At 40.6% G+C, this 22,737-nt stretch overlaps 1 protein-coding gene across 3 annotated transcripts in view; it reads left to right on the top strand.

The window, feature by feature from the left end:
- The window catches only part of dlgap3 (discs, large (Drosophila) homolog-associated protein 3), a 162,872-nt gene that overhangs the window by 81,812 nt on the left and 58,323 nt on the right, over window positions 1-22,737 (top strand). For all 3 annotated transcript variants that reach the window (XM_025902372.1, XM_025902373.1, XM_005453886.4), the window contains exon 2: window positions 5,078-5,152. The gene's annotated coding sequence lies outside the window, so the exon portion shown is untranslated. The remainder of the gene's footprint in view (window positions 1-5,077; window positions 5,153-22,737) is intronic.

The following is a 22,737-nucleotide window of genomic DNA, read 5'->3' on the forward strand; positions in this document are numbered from 1 at the left end:
AGAGGATGGATGGATGAATAGATGAATGGATAATAGTCATAGAAGGTGATGAAAATAGGTTGTTGGGTGTGCATATTAACCCTTTTGTGGATGTTACATTTTCTGCACCCATGAGTATGCAAGTATACAGTCCAAGTGATGGGAACTTCATTGTTACCGGATGATCACAGGGCATGTGTGTGACATCCTATTTGTTCAAACTTGGTGGATTTGTCCTTGAGACACACACCAAATGTGTACTTTAGGTACACTTGGAAATAGTATAAACTATTCTTATTTCTTGTATTTTCTACTGCACTGTGTCTAGCTCTCAGTCATCTCACTCACAGCCTGATAGAACAACTTTTAAACTGCGCATTAATGTATACCTGATTTCTTTTTGTGTAATCTCCATTTTGTGGTTATCACAAAACTTCATGGCGCTGTGGGATAAAGATGATGAACGGTATATACCATATGTAGAAAATGGATAGAACTGTTCAACTTTTTTCCCTCTTTTAAGCCGACAGAAATCCTCTATAGGGTATGTTTTCAGCGCCGAAGCCAGTGTTCTGTTAATAGGATCTAATTGGAAATGGCTGGTGTTAAGGAAGTTGCTTGGGTTGTCTGAACTTAATCCTGTAGAAATCCCTAAGAAGTTATTAAAAATCTGTGTGCAGTGTCCTAAATGTAGGACACTGATTCGCAAATGGAACTAAGCTTCTAGACTCTTTGGGTTTAGCAGTTGCCCCAAAGTTGAAAATACAGTAATGCAATGGTTTTGACAAAGGCTCCTATGTTAGGGGAAAAAATAGCTTAAATATTTTATAACAGCATATTTTGTGTTCACCAGAGCCATCGAGCAGCTGTGACATTGCACAAAAGGGAAGTTTTTCCCCAATGTCATAATATTAGCTTTGCCTGTATTACTCTTTAGAAGGTGAAGATGCTGATTTGATTCTATAGTGAGACATGGGCCACAAGCCTCGGTCCTTAAACATCATATGAAATATGAAGCCACCGACTGTGTATTGAAGACCTGTTTTCTTAGCTGAAACATTAAACTCACCTGGTTTGCCAACCATTCCACTGCGCCAGTGTGAACTTTTTTATCTAGCAGGTAGCACCACTCTAATGTGTTATTTCAGTCACAAAATCAGTGATCTTGGGCTAGAAATTAGACTAATGAAGAAAAAATGGTGAAAACAGTATAAAAATAGTTATATACCACTCTCATTACTGCAAGAAAGGGAAACTTGTCCAGCTTGGTGTCCTTAACCACGTGTGTGGTGGTTAATTCACTCAGCTTACAAAATACTGCTAAGCTTAAACAAATGGAAAGCCTTATATTACATATATAATGCTTTTACGCTCTTTACCTGCACCATCTATAGAAGGTGGTTTATTAGAGCCATTAAAACAAAGCAGGGCTGCTGTAGATTGTTCTGCGGCAACCGCTGTCTCTGCGGTCTCTCGTTGCAGTGGCCAGACCAGACCTGTCCTCTGCTGACCCACTATGAACTGGCCGTGCTGCTCAGCCCTGTGGGAAATCCTTGGTGCATGTCTGGCCCTAATTAATGCCCCTACTGCAGTCTCTTATTAGACGGAGAGATGGAGAGAGCGAGTGAGAGGGAGAAAGAGAAAGAAAGAGAGAGAGAGGGAGACAATTAAGTATTGATTATATTTGCATAAATAGCTGCAGTTGTTTAAAGCCCGGTATGACCCCACGTGTTAGCGCAGCACTCTCTGGGCACGCATTGGGAGCAAAAATAAAGAGACGTAGAATGAGGGTAAAAAAGAGGTGACCGGAGTCGAGAGAATGCATGGATCTCCTGCAATGCGACACAGCCAAGGCTCTTTAATCGAGCCATCCCAAAGGCTATGCCACTACGTGTTAACTTCGCAATTTGAACCAATTATTGCCCCATTAGCGAGTCCACTGTATTAGGCTGGCAGAAGATAATAATGTTTTTCTGTTGAGTTGGTCATCAATATAATAGCTCGGATAAAACACCTGAGGAGGTGCACTAGTCACTTTAGTGGTACTCTCTATATCAGCGGTGGCACCTAATAAATGTGGCCTTTGTAATTGAGGGGAAACAGAGTGGAGTGCATGGAGAAAAGAAGAGAAAATAATTGCTGTTCTCCTCGCCCACGTTGCCCTTCTTCCTCCCTGCTGCTCGCGTCATGCACCCCCCACTCCCGACCCTCAGCGAGGTCAGTCCTGGTGACTAATTATTTAGGTGGAAGGACTACAAAAAGTTGTTGTGCAAGTACAAGTACAGAGTCTTAGAGTGCAAACAGTGCAAGTGTGGATGTGGGTGAGTATATTATATGCATCTTAAAAGCGTCTATGAGGATGTTGAAATCTATTATTAAATAAGCTGAAGCCCACTGTGCAGTTTTAAGGGTTATGTAGAGAACAGTTGTTACCAAAGAGTGCTCCAAATGACTCGTCCAGTTTATGCAGAGAGATAAAAGGAAATTGCAAAGTTCACATAAATGTTAGGATTTAGCTTTTTTTTTTGTAAATCATGACAATAATAAGTTTTTTGTTTGGTTGGTTTTTTGTTGTTTTTTGAATTTTCAATCACTGTAATTCCATGCAACTATCCAGATGTTTAAAAACATACACTGGAAAATGTAATAAATCAGAATATATCTGAAAAAGTAACAACTTAACGTCTTATAAGCATAGTAGTGGCAGATGCTGTTTAGCCCCCAACATCTCTGTAACAGTGCCATATGCCATTTTGGCATATGGCTCAATGTGAAATAAAGGAGAAGGTGTAACCTTTGGGTTCCTACAAACACTGAGCTTAATGTCCAGGAATAATTCAGAATGGGCATGATATGATTGTGTGTATGTATTAAGCAGCAAAATCATAAGTACAGTGATCAGCTACAACCATGATGCCACCTGTCTAAATGCATTGCATGGTTTGTCTTGTTCTGTGAGGTAGCAGCCATTGGGGAGTGCCATGTGTACTGAAAATGAAGCCTTTGGTTGTATATGCACATATATCCCAGGACATTAGTGCTCCTAGCAGAGCGCCGCGTTGTAATCAGATAATCAGTGTTATTCACATCACCATCCACTGCCTATAAAGTTGAGGCCGATCGTGTGAGTCAGTTACTCAGAACCAGATGCTCGTTTCTGTCGTATCTCCAATCTGTTACATACTTTTATCGTTGTTTTTAAAAACACTGAAATATATTTATGTGCTGTTGTGTTAATAAAGATCATGTCAGCAGCCTTGTCTCTTGCTGTGTCTAATTTTAATTTGATGTTTTTGCACTTGTGGGACACTATTATAACCTAGTACTATAAATAATTACTGCAGTTTGCGCATCACTGAGTATTAGATACAAGCATGATCTGACATAAAACAATTTCTAGTGTAGAATTCATTTCAAAGCAAATGAATGAATTTGCATTGAATATGTCTGGCAATGATTTCTTTTGCTGTGAGAGCGCTGACTTGAAGTTTCTCATTTGCGCTCTCCAGTGTATTTATGAATCGAGCAGTTTGTGTTACTGGAAAACGAGAACACAAAGCAGTGTGTGTGTGTGTGTGTTTCTTTCAGCACTGCTGGGAGTTTTACCTTCTACATGTGCACCATACATTAACCGTGTGCCATGGACGTGTTTGCGTGCGAGAGAGCATATCAGTCTGCGTGTTTGTGCACGAGTTTAACTTCATATTTTGCGTATGACAGTGCCAGCAGGGCTGATCAGTGTCCATGCTGAGGGCTTTGTCACAGCTGACCTATATTAGATGAAAGCAGCTGGATCAGTGGCCTACAGGGACAGCAAAAGAGTTGTGTTCTAATTATCTCTGCAGCTAGCTAGCGACACATCACACCCGCGCACACACCCATGTGTACACACACACACACACACACTTTTTGCGACAAAATCAATGGAGGCTCGTGAGAGCATCTGCCATGCTCTGCTTGACGAGTGACAGCAGCACATCCTCCATGTAGGATTGGCAAAAATACACTGCCTCCTGTCACACGATGCATGTTAAAACCATTTTGTGATGACTTGGGTCTCTGAATGCTACTCTGCATGACACTGAGTAAAGTATCATTACCAGGTGATCACAGCGAAAATGATTTCATACTGTTGCCATGTCCTTTAGGGATTGTTAAAACACATCCAGTGCCTTGTTGATGATTTCTCTTATGGATTTAACTGTGTAAATGTTGTGTGCATATTAACTGCTGTTGCCATGGAGCACCAAAGTAACACATGCCGACGGTGTGCATTAGCTATAATGAGGCACAGACTAACAGGAGGGGGGGGAGAAAGTCCCAGAGAGGTATTGCTAACAGCTAGCAGTACTCACTGTACTCATGCTAATGCTAATGGATGGGTAATAAAGCATGCACAGCCCTGTGGCATCCTGTAATACCACCGCAGTTAGCTTGCTAGCATTTTATGTCACACAGACAAAGTATCCTATTTTCCTGTTGGCGTCTTATCGCACACACAGCTACACACACATGTTCTCCCATCAGGTGACACAGTGTTACTTTGTGTAAGCCTCGGTGTGTTTCTTTTCTGAAGTTCAATGATTTCACAGTTTCTGCTGCTTTTAGGAGGTAATTGGATGCAGCACACACTCAATTAAGCTGTTAGCCTCTGAGTCATCCCCTCCTCTTTCTTTCTCTCGTTATTGTCCGTATCTCTTTTCCATCCCTTTATTTCCATGGCTAATTTCACTCTCTCTGCTGTTATCTCGTTCTCCTCTTGTCATATCCTCCTATCATCCACCCATTCGTGGCTCCGGGGCCTGGCATTCCTAACAGGGGAGCTGAAGTGTTAGTTAGGCAGCCAGGGGAGCCTTCTTGTTTTGGGACCGACAGGCACATCTTCCACCACATTGCAGGCACCGCCGGGGACCCATTTACAGGTCGGAGCTTATGGGGAGGGGGTGCTTTTCCCATAACGGGGAGAAGGATGTACCGTAGAGAAATGGAGCTAAATGCTTCCAGCCACATGTGTTAGATCTGGCGCAAATCTGCATGTGAGGTTTTTATTTGAGCTTCCCTGATGTTGTTTTTCCTTTGTCTCTCCCCCTGTCTGCAGAGTGACTGGGACCGAGTTATTTTTCCATCCTTTTCTGCCTATACACATGGAGCACCATTTCCTGATGAGACTGTGGTAAGTAGAAGGCAACAGCACAATCACACATGAATGTAACTCCTGCAGCTACACGTCACCTGTACCCACATACGAATCCCACTTCTGTCTTCTGCGTCCTTGAAATCCATCCCTCGGGGATTAACCCACGTCAGTGAAACAGCTCAGAGAAAGTGGGATTCTGAAGCATGCCGCTCACTCTCCTGCATGGCCTGCCTTGTGTTTGATCTCACATTTGAGGCAATATTGACTAAGTCGCGTCTCTGGAGATGTTTGCTGTTGTCGACCGTCATGGCTGAACACTACATACAACAGTTTAAGCTGTCACTACCCTGCGTGGGTTGGTTGAGAAACATCGACATGACAAAGTTGCCATACTGTTGGCCTTGCATTTTGGAAAGAGACTGATGGCAAGAGGAAAATAGAAACAGTAGATGGAAAGATGTCAAGACAAGTACAGACTGGCACAGTAGTAAAGTAAAAAATAGCTGGCATGACTGACCGATCGTGCTGGCCCGAGGATGTACTACTATTCTTAGCTTCAGTCTCCTCTTTTTTCTCCATCTCCCCTCACTTTCTCCTCCCTCCTTTCTCTTGATTCGCTCTTGTGACGTCAGCACTTTACAGGCCATCTGGTGTCTGGAGGTACCCTGGATCTATCTACTCTTTCTCTGTAATTGGCTAAAACCATTCAACAGACTTCCATCTATCTACCTCCCAAACATTTGTCATTTTATTTATTTATCCTCTCTGTTCGCTTGTTTAGCCTTCGTCACCTCAGCTAATACAGTTACGCTCCTCTCTTTTTGACCATTGTTGGATTTACCATGTTAATGAAATGCTGAAGCTTTCACCTAATTACAGCTACAGAGAGGGCCACTTAGAGGCTAAGTGCCCTGTGTTTGTGCATTTTATCTGATGTAATACAAGGCCAGGATGTGATGGGATGTTCTATATAAGTAAAATTACACATGCATCACATTGTTGCTGTCAGAACCGGAAACTCTCTGCAACATGCCTAAAATGGTCTTGTTCTGTCGCCATATAGCGTTATCATTCCTGTCATTGTCATCTGGGTAAATATATATTCTGACAGATTTTGTGTGCTCTGTCTGAAATAACACACATTAGAAAATAATACACAGGTTGGACACCAAAAGTAGTCTTCTCTGCTATGAATACAGATCGACTTCTATGGTCACTGAATGATCATTGTCATGGCATAGCCTCTTACCATAGGGTCTATTCAGGTAATTCAAGAAGTCCTAAGATGGTTAAGATGGTTAGTCAATCAATCACAATCAAGAACACCCATTATAATGATAATTCTCTTTTAACCCTTAGTCTCTGCACAGGCGTTTTTACTTATGTGGTTTAGATTTTAGGAAAAGTTGACTCTACCTAAAAATTGATTTAGTCACCTTGACGTCCCCCTTTGGTTTGCTTTCAAATTTTAAAGTTCATTTGATGTCTTGGTTTTTCAAAACATCAGTGATGGATCTTCTTATTAAGAACCCAAGGACTTGATACACTAGTGACTTGTCAAATATATCCACACCTCAGATCTAACCTGTTTATCATCTGTTTAGGCATTTACTTTGTCAGTTACAGTGGGTTCATCGTGTAGATTATGTTTTGCGCCTGAATGCATTTTTTAAGAAGGCTTAGGGTCCATAGAGTGGATAAATGCTTTATTACTATCTTATTGGACAACTGTTGAAGCCATTATCCGTTACTGTATTGCTACATGGTTTGGCAACCTTTCTGTCAAGCTCAGATCCCAAGTTCAAAATTAAAAGTGCTGGAAAGATAGTTGGCATGCTCCTGTCATTTTCCCTTCGAGAGTCAGCGATACAGCAGGGTCTGAAAGTTACTGAGGACAAAAATCACATCTTTAATAAGTATCAGGAAAAAGCTTTGGGGCACCAAACTTTAAGTTAAATAGGTATAAATTTTCTATTGCCAATATCGGCTAATTATTCAATTGTAATTAGGGTAAAACTGTAAATGAGTGTTTGTATGTGTGTTTTATGTTTCCCTCAGTTGTCCAATTTAAATTTCTCCGAAGGGACACAATAAAGGCTAATCTAATCTAATCTAATCTAATCTAATCTAATCTATTTCAGTCTAAAAGATACCAAATAAAGGAACTTTAGGAGTCACCCCCCTGCTGGTCATTCAAAGGAATGCAGGTTTGCAGCCCTCGGCATTGACTACACTTTTCAGTATGAGAGGATACTTCCACCTTATAAATTCTGTTCTTTTCAGTGGCTTTGCTTTACTAACACATCCAAAACTGTCCTTGGAGTTTTCTTTCAACTTCTGGTAGATTCTCATTCAGGTGTCAACTGACAAAGTGGGGCTGGAATACATTAATAGAGCACAGCATCTGTGCTTTTCCTGCTGGTATAAGTCAAAATATCTACTGCAGAAAAAACCAAATTCACACGGTCAAAGTTAAATCGGAGACCATAAAGTACATTTAACAACATCAATTCCATGAATAGATAAGAGCACATTCGCAAAGTAGCATTTGAAAGCACTGACAGAGTTTGTGGCCATGTGTAAAATGAATTTTGTGGTGTGAATGAAAAACTTTTTCAGAGTTCTCTTTTTGGCCCAAGGCACTTTTTAGTGGCTGCCTGATGGGAGTAGCTGTAAGGAGTGGTGAAGGAGGTCTACAGGGCCCTTAGTAATGGAAGCTGTGAGGGTCTGAGAGTTGGGTTTAAGTGGTGCTGGTGATTTTGGTTGCATGCTTGATTATTCCTGTGAGCTTTTTCTTGATTTCCACTGTGAAGAAGTTGCAGCAGGATGCTGTTTCTTGCGCTGTACCCTAGGGACTAGGCTGGCATTCAAGAACAGCTGGAAAAGCTGTTCCACCCCTACAGTTTATATAAAAGATGGATGTAGCCACTGTGATGTCAGCGATTGGTTAGCGAAGTGCCATCATGAGTCCTCGACTTTGTGTGTTTTTGGCTTCCGCATGTTGGTTTTGGGAAATGGGGAGTGACGAGTAAAGGCTGGACTTGGCTTTGGCACAAATAAAAAATGCATGCTCATTGGCTACTAACTTGGGGTTGACAATTCATTAACCTTCAGTAGTGGTCAGAAATGGGAGGTTTGGGCATTGATGCAAACTTCTTGCATCTTTACTTCTTGTCTTGTAAAGTTTATGTGCATTTCAGCAGCAGTAATTCTATCAGAGTCACGTCGGGCTTTCCTCCCTTAGTAATGTTATGTTTTTGTAATTTGAATGCTATAACTAAGGACTTCCTCTTGACTTTTCACATTAAAAGTCTTGCTGCCTTCCATTTATGGGCATATTTAATGGGAGAAAGTGTTGAGTTTTGCTGGTTATGCCTTGACATCAATTAGAATACAGCTCGTGACTACGTGTTTCACTGACAAGTCCACATGAAGCTTTTAACTGATGACTTGTGAGGAGTATTTTGCAGAGATGAGTCACTTTCCTCCATTTTTCTCCCTCACTCACGTCTCACTTCTGAATGGTTATAGGTGTGTGTGGCTACACAGGCTTTACTGCGTGCATGCGTGTGCCTGTGCGGCTCGTGGATCTGTGCCCAGTCTTCCCGCTGTGAGCATATGGTTTCTGGGAGAGTAACTTCAAACAGCAGCTTTTTGTAGCACTGAAGGACAGCATCTCATTAGGACGTGTGCAGTTTGGTGTGTGTAGCTGCAGACAGAAGCGAGCCTGCATTAGAGCAGGTTATCAATTTAGTTTTTTGATTATCTGCAGTGGAGCTTATCAGGAGGAGATAAGAGAATTAGTGCGAAAATCATTTTCCCTGAGCACTCCTGCATCCCAACGTTGTTCCCAGCAACAACGTACGAGAATAAAATCATCCCATTTTATGCTCTAATTTCTATATTTCTCTCACTGGTGCATTTTTTTTCTTTTTTTGTTCAGATAGGAATCTTTCTGCAGTTTTTGGATGATAAAAGTTTTTTATTATCGCTCTTCTTTATCCAACATGCACAAGAAAGGGACGTTCATCAAAGGCAGAATTTTCTGTTTAATGTTATTCAAAAGAAATAAAAGGAAAATAAAATATACAGAACAAAAATAGAGTCTAGTGCAGAGCAATACTGCAAACCTTGGTATTGATCTGATGCCAGGTAAATATTGCAGATACCCATACCAATGTTTTTAACCTATAAAGACAGTTTATGAGAGAGCAGCGTGTTATGATTTATGAGCCAAATCATCATTAATTTGCAAATCTTGAACACATTTTAATAACTACTAAATCACACCCTTCAGCTTTTGGGTGTTTTTGGAGACTGTAATGTAAATGTGCCTGTCTCTAAACATGTTGGGTGAGCTTCTCTCATTTAAATGTACTAAAGACTATAAATAAAATAGACACATTTCATTTCCAGAACAATTATTAATCTAACACAGGTCAGTGGGATACATATTAAACCTTAAGAATAAAAATAAAGCATCAATTGAAAGAATACCAATTCCAGCTTTGGTTTTGATATTATTGATATTTGGATCGAGTCCAGGTCGAGAGAAAAGACAACCAGAACCAGTGGCTGTATTCAGTCCAGAAATCAATGAAAATTATAAACTGAACTATTATTTTCCATGTCTCGATCTATCCGTCTTTTTTGCCCCCTGGTCTCATTCCCACCCTCATTTACTCTCTTTATCTCCCGCCGGATGATTTATGGATATCTTTCATCAATGCTAAAAGCAGCGCTCGTCTGTTCTGAACTACTGAAGACCTGTATCATAAGATGAAAGAAAAAAACGGAGAGACTAGAGTTAAAGGCTTGCAGCCTATGTAATGCGTTTGTCTGCGTGCAAGTGTGTCACAGAAGAAGAAAAAGAGCGATGAAGTCGAGAGACGAGAGGCAAAGGGAGGCAGAGACTGTCTCAGCCGTCACATGATTTAATCAAAGCCATCCATCACATCAGGATAATTAGACAGCAGCATGGATCGCACGGCCAGAGCCCATCAGTTAGAACGCACGTACACACAAACGCGTTCACACCCATCTGTACTTCTATCCAGAAAACAAGAGAGGAGGGACCCGGCACAGTCAGCACTGTATCCATTCAGGACTGTCATAGCAAAAACATGTTGGCACAAAATTTAGACATAATAACTCAGCGACAGACAATGGGGAACGGTTTGAGCGAGTCGGCCTAAGTTAGTCTCCGTCAGTGGGGCTTTCAGTTCTTGATGGCTAATTAATTGTGCAGAATAAATGCTGGCAGTCAGAGAACTCTGCACAAAGCCAGATAATGACCAGAGTTCACGGCCTGACTGCAGACAATGTCAACAAAAAAAGTCAGAAAGTGTCATTTATGTCTTAAGACCTGTCCTACAATAAGAGGAAAAAAACTGAACAAAACTCTGCTTACTCCTAATCTAGCTTTCCATTGTGTTTTAGATTTTATGATAAAACCTGTACACAAAAAAGGCGTAAAGCTTTAAAGCCACATTAGTGGGAATTATATGATAACGTGTGATGCAAAAGGACTTGTATTAACTTGTATTAACAAACCCTCACATATTAATCTTCCGAATCTGTTTTGGACCTATTGCCCTTAACATTATATGCTGTAGTCGAGTCTCTGCACTTTAATCACATAATTTCGAGCAGCAGTGGGTAGCTGTTTCCACTAAATGGGTCTAAAAAAATTAATCTACATTACCAAATGTCAGGCAGACTAAACACAGAGGAGCCTTTGGCCTCTTAGAGATGGTGTTTTTTTGTGTGTGTTTTTTTTTTCAGATGGCAGTGAAGTTTAAAATGAAAATGCGAACTGGACCCCAAGCAATGCTGAATTGCCCACATCAGCTTCATAAATCACATGGCCTCTAGCCAAAAAAATGCCTCGTGGCTTAAATAATTTCCTCTTCGCTGTGCTTTGAAATTTCCTTTTGTTAGTGACTTTTGGTTTGGTTTGATCCATGAAATACATTTCCTGAGCCTTGAAAATAGCCTTTGTGTTGCAAGGCAACATCTGCTGCTTAAATAGTGCGGGCCTCAAGGGTGTTTAAATTGTACCAAGTATAAGTATTGTAGTTGAGAGAGAAAGATTAGTGCTGCTGTTGTTAACTATAACAGCTATTATTATCACTTCAAAAGACTTTTCTTTCATCCTCCAAACATTACAGTTGAGCTTAAGGTGGATTTGGACTTTGGACTTTTTATTCAAACTCAAAAGAACAGAAGCCGAAGATGTTTGTCGTAGTATGGTCACACCAAAAACAACATACTTCAAAACGCTCTAGCTAAGCCTCACCAGTCTTTACTTCCTGTTAAATGCTGCCGCATTGATTTTGAACTGTGGACTTACCAAATGTGAATGTACACCTTCCAGCCAGTTCACCTTTTTCATGTGACTTAACATCAGTGTGGGAAAGGCAAAATGAGGCCTTCTTCCGCTGTCTCACAGTTATTTTTAGCAGTTTTGTTAAGCTAAAGGTCAGACAGTAGTCATATCGGATGGACTTGCGACTATCCAATCAGGTTTTCGCAGCTGCTAGCAAAAGGTAGAGGAAAGCACTGCTTGAAAATCAACTCAAATAAAAAAATGGATCACCATTAAATTTGCTTATTAGTGCTTACCATTGCTCTGGCGATGAATCCTTAATCTCCTAATGGCAGCGTTACTGACCCAATCAAATCAAAACCCTTTCATTCTGGATTTTCGATACAATTCATCACCACGTGGAGCTCTGGCAGAAACATTAAGCCTTTCTGTATGTCTACTGCAAAATCCCAGAACTTGCAGTGGAAATGTATTAAGGGAACCAGAGTGGTCCTAGCTTCTAGGTTGGCAATCCTTGGTGTACTCTATAATTTGCCACTGTTGCTTTTGAAGCTTGATGTGCCTTCAGTGTAACGCCAAAAAAAAAAACCCTAAAATAAATGAAATCCTGATGGGTTGTTAGTCCTGTGATGGACTGGTGACCTGTACAGAGTGTACCCAGCCTTTCAACCTATGACAGCTGGGATAGGCTCCAGCTCCATCATGATTCTAATTGGATAAGCAGAAGAAAATGGATGGATGGATCTTGATGGCCAATTAAATCTGTTGTTTGATACAATCAGTGGAAATTTCCATGAAGTTTTGAGTGTCTGTGTAACATCTATGCATTTATCTATATGGTAATCTGTAGATACAGTCTATGCTATTGGAATCAACTTTCTAGTAATGCCCAAATGCGCATCAGACCAACAGATAAGACTTGGTGCTAATATGATTTCTCACTCACGTCCTTTGTTGCAGATGTGTTGCACCTTCACATCGCCTTTATTAAGCCTTGCTTCCTCCCTGCTTTCTGTCATGCCCTGAAAACCGTTGGAAGCCCTTTCTGTCTTTACGCAAATTGTTTAATGATGCTCCTACTAAAGTGCTTTCTTTACGTTTGTTAATTGTTGATTTTAGTAAATCAAACAAAAAGGAGCACCGATGCCTTAATCCTCCTGTCGAAAGAAAAAAAAATAATGATTTTGCCAATTACATGCAAGTCATGTGATAGGTATTGCAACTAGAGATTAGCACTAATCCCTTCAAGATGTATTTTTATTGTCTTAGCTCATAATCAACCAACAATGTGGCTTTAACGCTCTGAGTGATCCTGTTTTAATGGTAATTTTAAGTTTGCATTGATTTGTTGTGGGGGAGTGCAGTGGATTTATGGGCTCTCACAGGAATTTAAAAACAATATAGACTAATTAATGTGTGCCTACTCTAATAAATGTATGCCAGCGCCTGTAGACTGGCAGCTGATCCTGCGTGATGACAGTAGGCTCTGCTCTTGCTGCACGCACCGAGAGGTCGTGCCCTTTTTCTTTTATCTCTCACATATTCTCATTGATCTCGCGACCAAGTTGCAAGAGTGCAGCGCTCGGATTAGAGTTTTTCCTCTTGTTCTTTCTACCTCACCCCCCACCAAGCTGCGACAACCCTCATTTTCTCTTTCCCTTTTCCCTTCTCGAGGAAAAAGGCTGCAAAAAAATAAAAAAATATCACATCTTCATTTGCCATTATCACCTCTATCTCTTCTTCGGATGCAGCCTTTCACGCTGCATTTCATTTTCGCTTGTGACCAAGTTGTCGGTGCAGGTAATAAGATGGTTTGAGCAGAAAACAGAATAGAATTGTCACAGAAACGAGCTTGTAACAACAAATAGATTTATTCAGCTATCTAAAAGAAACTGAAGTCTGTTTCATCTCTGATGTCTTTTTTTTGTTTGTTTTTTATCCTCACACGCATAAAACTCACTTGATCACTGGTTTACTCGAGTAAAAGAGTGGGTGGATTCTTGGATATCATTGGCATTGCAGCAGTGAGCAAGTGACTGGATCAACTTATGAGCAACACACACCTCGGCTTTTCAGGGGTTTCTTAAAGCTGAACATAACACTGTTTAATTTGGGTGTAACTCCTTGTCGCAACCTAGGTTTTAATATTTTCGTGTTTGCCACCACGACAAATGAAAGGCGGAGATGTGATATTGCAGCTGCACAGAAGAAACGTCCCAGAAGTTGCCAGGCAGAAAAAAATAAAGCTGAACAGCAAACTTATCATCTCTTTATCTCTTTTTGCCGACTCAAATAAGGAACTAACACGACTCTAAAGTAGCTCTCACAAATCCAGACTCTGACGAATGTCTGTATCCTTGGACCATGTTTGCATTTGAAATTTGAAATCTATGTTAAAATAACATACGTGCTCTATATCTGGAACAATATAGAGAGTGTGAATGATTTGCTGAGGTTAAAAATGGCACATTGCAGCTATGGTTACCATGGTGAAAGCAGCTTATAGCAAACAAGGCCTGTCAAGAGAATGCAGAGAGAGCCCTGCGGTCATAGCCTTGAACATGTCCAATGTACACTGTGCACGTAATCAGCGTGGCCGGACTGCACGCAGAAAACTGACACAGACGGAACACACTGAGTTTGATGCGCACACACATACACCCTGACTGGTGGGTTTCAGCATTGTGCAGCATGTTGTATGCGTTCAAGGATACTGTGTTAGCCAAAATGAAGTCTCATACAGCCGGTCAGGTCCAGCCCACTGAATGGCTTTGAGTAGTGTGAAAATTGCTGAGAAGAGGAGCATGATTTTTGGACTTTTCACTGAAGTGTAAAGAATGGATCACATCATGAGAGTGGTTATCTGAGCTGTTAATTTCATCCAAGACAGAGGTCTGAATCACTGTCGCCCGTGCAGCCTTCTTACCCAAATCACATCTGAAGTAAGGTGGTCAAGCAAAGGGGACCGTATCCATGTGCGTTTATGATTTCTTTGTTTGCAGTCTCACCGAATATTGGAAAACTACACTGTAAAAAAAAAAATCCTAAAAAAACAGTAATATTCTGGCAGCTGGGGCGCCAAAATAATACCAGAAAATAACAGAAAATAACTTTCTCATAACGGTTATTTTCAGTAATGACAATACAGTTTGTTGCCCTAATTGTACATGGGATTTTTCCTTTTTCAAGTGCTTTTAAACATTAAATTAGGAACATTTTAATGTGATTAAACAATGAAATTACCTATAAACAAGGTCAATGAATGTGGCAATATGAATAATAACACTTAAATGTACAGAAATATACAGTTGGTTTAAATCATAATAATGGATTGCATTTATATAGCGCTTTTCGAGACCCTCAAAGCGCTTTACAATTCCACTATTCATTCACTCTCACATTCACACACTGGTGGAGGCAAGCTACAGTTGTAGCCACAGCTGCCCTGGGGCGAGGCTGCCATATCGCACCATCGGCCCCTCTGGTCATCACCAGTAGGCGGTAGGTGAAGTGTCTTGCCCAAGGACACAATGACCGAGACTGTCTGAGCCAGGGCTCGAACCAGCAACCTTCTGATTGCAAGACGAACTGCCAACTCTTGAGCCACGATCGCCCTAAATAACATTATTTGATGTAAAAAAAAAGTTTATAAGAATCATTTTATATATTTTTCCATAGTATTACATTTGAACAGTTCAATCTTTCAAATAACGGACAAATATTTGTGAAATTATGATACATTTGTGAATGTATTTTAACAATCTAAATATGCATATGTACAGACAAATATATTTAAAAAACAAGAAAATTATGTTTTATTACATTTACAGTGATTTTATGTTATTTTACATTTGAAATGTAAAATAACAGTCTGTTTATGTAAATTTTATGATATTCTAGAAAAACAGTACAAAACTGTAAAATACACAGTAAAATACGTTTATATTACATTTCTTTTTTACAGTGTAAGACATATTGCTTAAATTACACTTTTTTTTCTTGACATCGAATAAGCTGGTCATTATATAATAATGTACAGTATGTGTTGTTTTACTTGTCTGGCCAACATGAGGTAATAATGCGATCTATGAAGCCCATAAACTATGAAAACAACAACCCACAGTCATGAAAAACTAAGAACACCACCGCACTCAGTATCTTATAGAACCACATTTAGCAACAATAATTTCATTTTCTGTCTGACTTTATCAGTCTCTTATATTGTTTGGCAGGAATTTTGCACCAGTCTTCTGTACAATGTTGTTTTAGTTCACTGAGGTTTCTGGGCATTCGTTCACACACGGCTCCTGTAAAGTTAAATTTAGTTCAATTTTTCAATTCAGCTTTATTTATATAGCACCAAATCACAGAAACAGTTGATTCAAGGCACTCATTTCAATCAGGTTGTGAAATATTTTGTAGTTTTGCTGTCATGCTTGGGATCATTGTCCTGTTGCATGACCCAATTCTGGCCAAGATTCAGCTGTCCAACAGCTCACATTGGACTCTAGATTCACAGTTGTCTTTAATGTTTTCCACTTGTGAATAATCTTTCTCACTGCAGAGATAACACTTATCTGGGATAACACTTCCCAGATTGATGGGCAGCAACAATTGCTTCTCTGATAATATTGCTGATGTTTTTCCCTACTTAGCAATTAGTTAACACACACATGTAAACATGATCAAACATACTTGCTCAGGTTCAAATTGAGCATCAGAATTAAGAGGAAAGGTGATTTTAAACACTTTGAATGTGACATGTTTTTTGGTTGCTAATGTGCTGGTTGAAATATTTCAGAAATTGCTGATCTGTTGGGATTTTCCCTCATAACCATTGCTAGGTTTTACAGAAAATAGTCCAAAAAAGAGAAAATAAACAGCGAGCAGCAGTTCTCTGGTTGAAAATGCCTTGTTGAAGCCAAAGGTCAGAGTTGAGAGAAAGTAAATAACCAGTCAATACAACCAAGGTATGCAGATGAGCATCTCTGAACCCACAACACATCCAACTGCAAAGCTGATGGGCCACTCCTGACAGTTAACAACAAGAATCTGAAGCCACAGTTCACAAAGGTTCCCTGAAATTGGACAATAGAAGATTGAAGAAACGTTGCCTTGTCTAATGAGTCTCGATTTCTTCTGCAGCATTCGGACGGTAGGGTCAGACTTTGCCATTAAAAAAATGAAAGCATGAATCCATCCTGCCTTGTGTCTACAGTTGAGCTTGTTGTTGGTGTAATGGTGTGAGGGACATTTTATTACCACAGCCTACCTGAGGGCTGTTTGCCAACTGTGTATTTAGAAAAAGATTGTTTCCGTCTTCTGATGCCTTCTTCCAGCAGGATAAAACGCCACTGTGAGTTCACTGTATTCGAATGACTTCCAGTGTCACCAGATCTCAACCTAATCGAGCACCTTTGTGATGTGATGGAACAGGAGTGTCGCATCATGAATGTTGCGCTGACAAATCTGCAGCAAATGCATGATGCTGTCATGTCAGTATGGACCAAGCTCTGAAGAATGTTGAATCTATTCCACGAAGAACTAAGACAGTTCTGAGGGCAAAATGCAGCCCCTCTCAGGCCTAGCAAGGTAAAAATTAATAAAGTATCGATTGAGTATATATTAGCTTTGTATACGTCTCTGTATATATACTGAATTGTATTTTATACAGGCTTTTAGTAGTAGTGAAACTGTATAACTCAGTCTTCAATTCCTTTCAATTCCATATTTGTCCTCCCATATCCTCTTTTCTCTATCCTCATTTTTTTGTGTGTTCTTTGTTCCCTTGACTATGCTTTGACACTCCAAAGCTCTGCTCCCCTCATTAACTCTCTTTTATGAGGATGCAGATGACAATAATTGGTTTGAAAACAGGAGACAATGGGATACAAGGATTATCCCCAGCTCACACCCACCACCTCTAGCACCCCACGAGGACAGTGCAGCTCTGCATCTTCCCTTCGACTTTCTGTCCATGTCTCTCTCCTGCAGCTCTTTCCTTTTACACGTCTTTTGTTTCATCACTGTCCTAACTCCTTCCCCCTCATCTCTTCTTAACCCTTTTCAAACTTTTTTTCTTCGCTCTCTGGATCTTTCCCACATCCTAATGTCGCCCTCTGAGAAGAAGCAAAACAAATACAATATGTATAGGAAAGTGTGCGACGCCTGAGTATTTGGATGTATGCTTGTATGTGAATAAGTGCCTGCTTGTATTCCTCTGCGTCTGAATAGGGGCAGGAGGGGGTGGAAGAAAAGGAGGGAATGAAAGGTCAAAACAATCATACTGCTGTTATTACTACCATCCTCGCCACCTCCATTACGTCCACTGCCCACGACCACTGATAACGACGAAGGGACGAGGCTCCTGAACTCCAAAGATGGCAGGGTTAGCCATTCTCAGTGACTGATATTTCTGTATTACTTGTCTTCATCTTATCTTGAAGATGTGTATAATTCCTGCGCTGTTAGGACTGTATTTCACTTTAATCATATTATTATGTCTGATTTTTCTCTTGAAGACTGTTTCCAAACCCTGAGACTGAGGTCAGTTTATTTGGGATTGACAGACAGAATTTATTGGCTTTGTTAGGAGTGTGAAATACCTTTGCACACCAGGCTGTCCACCCGGGAAAGTTCCATCAGAGTCCACTTGGTGATGGAGGAAAGGGGGCGGATGCTGCATCACTGACTTTGGACACCATATTGTAAAGGAGGTGGTGATGGAAAGGTGAACAACATGATAAAAAGAGAGTTAAGAAGCTTTGGGAGTGGGAATAGATGGGTTATTACTATTATTAATATTAAGACCATCACCACCTGCAGCACTCCCACTACAAAGCATCAGCAGCAGTGGTAGTTCAAATAAATAGCTGCATTAAAACAGATAATGATAACTTGATAATATTAACAACGACCAGCAACCACCAACGGGAGTTATAATATTATAATAAAATAATTACGCACCAGCAGTAATAAATAAATATGAGCGACATAAAGACTGAATTAAATTAACATAGACTGGACTTGATTAATTTGAAAAGAAAAAAAAAAGCCTCCCTTTATTTTTCAAACTCCTTCTCCCCTCTTCCCTCTCTGTATTTTCTCAGGGAAATAAATCATGCGTTCCTGCCAGAATTAGAAGTGACAATCACACAGCCATGCACACCGGCAAACAGAAAGAGAGTTCTGTGAAATGATAATGGCATCTGATTAAACACTGTGACTAATGCGATGTCATCTTTCCAAGGAAGCCATGAACCTGTGACAAAGTGTTGGAGGGTGTGTGTGGGGGGCGGGGTGCGGAGGGTGGGGGTGAGGCAAAGACAGTGAGAGAGAGGGTGGGTGGGTTAAAAACACAATGGCTGCGGAAAGTAAGATATAAGAAAGAAGAAAGTAAAGGCACACCATCATCCTCGACTTCACCTCATGCAAAGTGGAAGAGAAAATGTCAAGAGTGGTCGTCCCGCTCCTTCTCGTCGCTCTCCATCACTGTCTTTTTCCCTGTCGTTTTGTCCCTGCGTCTCCTTCTCCCCATCTGTTCTCTCCTCATTTCTGCGTCCTAAAGTCACTCTCACCGTAGCCGTGGTTTATCCCTCGCTCCATTTCTCCTTCCTGTATTCTCTCCATCCCTCCCTTCCAGTGAGGGCTCTCAGGTTTCAGCTGTAACTGCTTTAGTGCACGGGATAATGGTCTGTAATTCACTTCCAGCTCCTCTTTGCTGGTCAGAGGCCCACTCATGTACAAGCAGAGAGAGGTAATCAGTAATCTGTGTGTGTGTGTGTGTGTGTGTGTGTGTGTGTGAGAGAGAGAGAGTGTGCGTCTGATTGTGTGTATGAGGAGAGTCCTGTAGCGTTTGTATTACCTTTTCAGCCACACTGCTGTGAGTGTGTGTGCTTCTTTCTCCTCGATTGCATTCATACATGCACATTTATACATTTTCTGGATGAATGAAGCTGTGTGGGGATATGTTACGTAACCCCATGTAAAAATTAAATGCCCCTAGTGTGTAAATAATGAATACACACACACACACACACACATTCTCTTGGTTACGAAGAAGTAACTAGGAAGCAACAGCCCCTCTGCCCCCCACATAACCCACTGTGGCACCACAGAGCGAGACTGCCCTGGACTATGAATAATAGAGGGATCCCATATGTGTCAGCTTGTAAAACTAGATCACCAACTGTGGGCCCAAGGAAGTTGGGTAGGCTCAGGGGTGCCCTAGGGCCTCTAGGGCTGGGGTTTAAGGCTAAGCAGGACCAGGCACAGTGTCCACTGTGTGTTGCCCGCCTCGGGGTAACACACAAAGTGGGGACTGAAACAGCCTGGATGAACATGGCAGTAGCATCTACATGTACACTTTTATCTTTGGTTTAACTGCACTTTTTGACCCATAATTGCTTTTATACATTGGGACTACATGGGGGCACATGCACCCAATATATTGGGTGCATGTGCCCCTATTTTATTGCACACTTTCTGGAACTGAAAATAATTCAGTGAAGATTTTCCAACTTATTTTTATAGCTGCTATGAATGATATATTTACACTAATGTGAAATATGCCACTTGTAGAAATGAACATGTAGAGACTAATTATGTAGTTCTTATGTCCCTCACAGCTTTATGAGACTCTTGAGAGAGACTGTGACATCCTAACCACAAATTATGTATAGCCATACTTGCCAACCTTGAGACCTCAGAATCAGGGAGACGTTCAAAAGGGCTGTTTGGGGGGGGGGGTTAGTCGTCATATACATATACACACAAAAAACTTAAATTTTACAGTGTTTATTTATCGGACAAAATAAGTTAAATTAAATAGCTGTCAAATCAAATTCTTTTTTCCAATCATTTTGGAACTTGCATGCATATTTCCTTCTCTTACTGCTTGTTGCCATTTCTCTTCTGCTTCCTTTTCCTTTGTTCTGATTCCCGCGCTTGACTTTGAGGTGTCACCGTTATTATTGTCCGGCCGGAAATGGCAGCCCAGTTAAGGATGGTTTAGCAATTTTGTTGTCCAGGTGGAAATCGGGAGAAATTCGGGAGAATGGTGGCTCCGGGAGATTTTCGGGAGTGGCACTGAATTTGGGATTCTCCCGGAAAAATCGTTTGGCATGTATGTGTATAGCCCGAGTCACACAGGCCTAGAGACTGATTAGCAACACCCTGGCAAGCTGGTTACTGTGCGTTCATTGACTGGTTGGACAGAAGCACAACCATTCATATGAATAATGTTAATTAATATATTAATGCTAATTAATATTAACATTATTTGGGTAGGTTTGTATACTAATATGTTATGTTCATGGCTTTAGCTACCCTTAAGTGGCCAAAAAAAAAAAACGGTAATAATAACATATGTAATCTTTTTTTTTTATTTAAGACTTTTTGTACATATTCTTGCTCTGTGGAGGTGACAAGTAAAAGAAAAATGTCTAAAGGGACAAATTTGTGCTACCGTGGCTATTTTTATGCTGCGCTCATTAAATTCGAACCTGCACATGGTCAAAACAGGCTGTCTGATAGCTAAAGTCCACTGTCACTCAGTTTCATCTAAATGATTTTCCACAGTACTGAAAAAGGTTTTGTAACTGTACTGATGCTGCTTCAGCCTGAGAAAATTTAAATTCAGCTCATTTTTTAAAATGACTCTAACTCATGACGGAAAAGGGCAAAAGTTCAACAATGAAGCCATGAAATGTTTCCATTCTAATGAACAAAAACACCTTTATTTAGGTATACAGGATTGATTTGCCAAATGTAGGCAAAATAAGTCAGAATGTCAAATTGTACTTTGGAGAAAATGACAAAATCATGTGGCCACATAAAATAATCCCGACTTTTCACATTTGTGAATCTGAATACATTGACATTTATCTACAAGCAGCAACAGAAACACCACAAAGTGTGTCAGAGGACAGAGCCATGACCATTTACACAGTGTGTCGATAGCTTCCACCTAACTGGTGCATTTAGTTGTTCCAGTGCCTTTTTTTATTTAAGCCTCCTTAGATTTGTTTTCTTTCCCACAGTTAGTAAACTTATCAGGTTTTGACATGGGTGTGTTGTCGCTGTCACGGCGCTGGTCCTTCCCTCCGTTGGCAGCAAGGTGTAGGGCTGCTTTGTTTGCCGAGATGTGCTCAGCAATTCAATTTCACAGCTCCGTCTCAGAGGAGAGCCCAAGAGCATAAGAGGAGAAGGGACAGTAATTGAAAGGCAGCAGAGCTCATCCGATGTCCCCTTCTTTGACATTTTCTTTCCCTTTTTTGTGTAATTTTCTCTCATATGTATGCGTGTGCTATTGTTGGTCTGTTTTGGACAATTGACATCAAAATGAACTATCATGAACACAGCTGACTTGGTGTTTTCTCTTCCTTCGTCCGCGCTTTTATAGGCTACAGAAAGCTGGCCTGGATTTGTCCTAAGAATGTGTTTTGATCTCTGCCTCGCTTTGAATCAAAGCCCTTTACTTTAATCAATAATTAAATTACCTGCTCGACAGCAGAAATAATAATTTTGGCCACATAAAAGACTTGAATTTGAATGAAAAGGTACATTGTTACCTTTTAATCTAGTGTTTTTTCCCGCTTCAGGTTAGATTTTTGAAAAAAGTTTTCTTTAAACTTTAAAAGAAGAGTGCCAAGACTGGAGTCTCCAGTATTTCAATAGCAATATTTTTTATTACTAATTTAATTACTAATCTAAGTTTTCCTACCATTTATGTGACTTTGTAAATATGCTCCAAAACCTAATTTTGAGTAGGAATTGCATGAAAATAATCCAAAAAACAGATCCACTATGACAGACTTTATATTTAGTTTCTTGGATGTCTGGTCATCGGCCCTTTCTTCCCTCGTTGTGAGTCTCGACTGCAAACAACGGGGTCTTTTACTCCAATGTAACTAGGTCTGAATGAATGTTTTGGTTGTGATTTTGGCCAGAGAGGGAGAAACAGAGTGACGCTGCATAATTCACAGGGGGATGGGAGATTATGCGCCATCTGTGTCCATATCCCGGTGGCCCTGTCACAATTGATCCACAACCCTTGACCTTTTCGGAATATTTTCCACTCACCCTGTCATGCGCGCCATTGTTGGTGTGTGTGTTTGTATTTTTGGCGTGTTTAGAGCGTGAGTCAGCCTGCTGCTCGATAACCTTTCCACTGGATCGCAAAGTGCAGGTCAGATGCGCACCAAGAGTTTTTCTCTCTTTATTTTGTTGTCGCTGCAATCAAAGGTCAAGGAGTTGTTTTTGCTGTAAAGTAAGCTCAAGGAACAGATTGACT

Source organism: Oreochromis niloticus, linkage group LG22 (assembly GCF_001858045.2).
Source record: "Oreochromis niloticus isolate F11D_XX linkage group LG22, O_niloticus_UMD_NMBU, whole genome shotgun sequence".
Taxonomy (NCBI): domain Eukaryota; kingdom Metazoa; phylum Chordata; class Actinopteri; order Cichliformes; family Cichlidae; genus Oreochromis; species Oreochromis niloticus.